Consider the following 2500-nt stretch of genomic DNA (forward strand, 5'->3'; position numbering starts at 1 on the left):
CATTGCTTCTCTCTTAAAAACGTCCAAGATTGTCCATAAGCACATAGACCATGTCATTTTTCATGGAACTTTCGATTACACTGTGTGTGCTGTCCACTTCCATTTTACGTTTGTTCTTTTTCAAGGTATTTGAGTTCATCAGTATTGTCCTGTCTAATACAAATGTCGCTGATTGCATTCGACAAGAAAGCGTTGTGGTCTGATAAGTACAACCATCACTGTATATAACAAACTTTGTATTTATTGTCAATGGGCTCCTCCAGGACGTCCTTGACACAAGAAGAGAATTCATTGGCAATCGATGATCCTTCTCCTTCATGCCAAACGTGACACTTCACATCTTTGTTGGCCAAATTTTAAAGAATATAGACAGCTAATTTGGTTCTGTTATGATATAATGCAGCAGATGCGTTCAACGCCATACTAGCAAATCCGCTTCCAAGTCCATACACACAAGACATAATCTGGTCCCATCGACTTGGTTTTATGTAAGCTTCTGGTCAGATTCTTTCTCCTATCTTGCACACTTCACATTGATCGTTGCAACATACATGCAACCATAGGTTGCTTTTTTTTACTCTCTAAAGCCGTCTGGGACAATGTGTGACTTTTCACATTTTCTTTGGTATTCCCAATAACAGCCTACAAGGCTTTGAAAGTGTTGGTGTAGATAGATTTTGCCTGTATTCTGTCTGTAGTAATAGGAAAACAATGTCGTCAAGTTTGTCAAAGAATTACTTGTCACAAAATTGCTTGTCCTCTTCAGCTCTGTGGTAATATGACAATCGTGAAGCTCCCATCTCGAAGTCATGTAAACTGCCTTTGCAACAGTCATGAATAGCCACTGTATGAGGGCAGTGGTGTACAAACTCATTGTTTTGCATACAGGAAGAATGTCATGGGGGATTTGTTTCAAATTGAAGTGTAGAGCTGGAGAGTGGAAGCTGAAAGTTTGTTGAAGAGAGATTTTTCAAGGCCGTAGCATATGTTTATGAGTGGCTTTTTTTTCGAGTAACACATTAAATATCATCTACCCAGAACTGAATAACTAATCAACGATTCATGAATGGTACATGACAGACACAGCGAGGGGCGCACTCTTAAAGTAAATTAAGAAACGCGAAAAGTCGCGATAAAAGTATTTTCCAATAGCTGTACAGAATGTGAAATACGCCTCCCTCAGCTGTCAATCAAAGACTTTTAAAAAGATTCATTCGTCAGTAGCTTCCACCAGAATTTACCCACTTGGTCAAGCCAGTATTAACATATTCTTTGATGCCATCTTGCCCTTTCTCAACTACACTACCAAACCTAGTGATAGATTACGCAAACTGCCTTGACAAGATCGTCTGGCTATTGATAGGGTTCGATCTGCCCGTGAGACATGTATTTACTTGGCATAATGTCCTGTCTTGTTGTGCGTTTGCGTGAGTGCACCTTTAAGTCTTAACTTTTGTAACGTCTACTGCCATTGTTAACGACCAAGACAAATTTCTCCCTGCGAGATGAATAAAGCTTGTCATTGTCATTGTCATTGTCATTGTCATCTGAGTTGAAATTAGTAAAGGTTGTTTTGATGTTACCCTCAGTCTGTTTTGACAAAGGCCAAAAAGCCGTGTGGGTCACGCCGCCTACGTGACAGGTGAACACCTCAACAAGCAACAGAATCTGCGTGATTCAACCGCCCTTTTGCCACCCGGCTGCAAAACCGGCACTTGGGCGGTTGAATCACGTGGCAATTGAGGACTGTGTGATATGTGCGATTGATTTGCTGAAGGCCTGAAACACTTTACAGAAATCTTTCAAACTCGGGATTTCAACCTAATGTGTATCAAGGGCTGTACTACACAAAGGGATCAAAAAGTGATTTTCGAAACTTTTGTCACTTAGGCGGTTGAATCACACGGGCTAGGGATATGTTTATTCTGACTCGACCAAGTCGGTAAATCGTGGCAAAAGCAACTGACGAATGAATTTTAAAAAAAAAGTCTATGATTGACAGCTAAGGGGTGCTTATTTCACATTAAGTACAATTATTGGAAAATATTTTTATCGCAACTTTTCGCGTTTCTTAATTTACTTTAAGTGTGCACCCTTGCTGTGTCTGTTGTGTACCATTCTTGAGTCATTGATTAGTTAATCAGTGCCAGGTGGTTGGTACTTAATTTGTCACTCGAAAGCAACTCATAAATATATTCTCCCTGAAAATTACCTCTCCAACAAACCTTCAACTTCAACTCCCCACCTCTTCACTTCAATTTGAAACAAATATTATACATTCTATCTATATACACAAAACAATGAGTTTGTTTCCAACTGCCCTCACACAGTGGTTATTCGTGACTGTGGCAAAGACAGTTTATAAGACTTGGAGATGGGAGCTCCGAGATTGTCAAATTACTATTGAGAAGAATAGGACAAGCAATTTTATGATAAGTAATTCTTCAACAAAATTGCTTTCCCATTATTACAGACAGGAAGGATCAATGTGATGTATGCA

Source organism: Aplysia californica, unplaced genomic scaffold (genome assembly GCF_000002075.1).
Source record: "Aplysia californica isolate F4 #8 unplaced genomic scaffold, AplCal3.0 scaffold00045, whole genome shotgun sequence".
Taxonomy (NCBI): Eukaryota; Metazoa; Mollusca; class Gastropoda; order Aplysiida; family Aplysiidae; genus Aplysia; species Aplysia californica.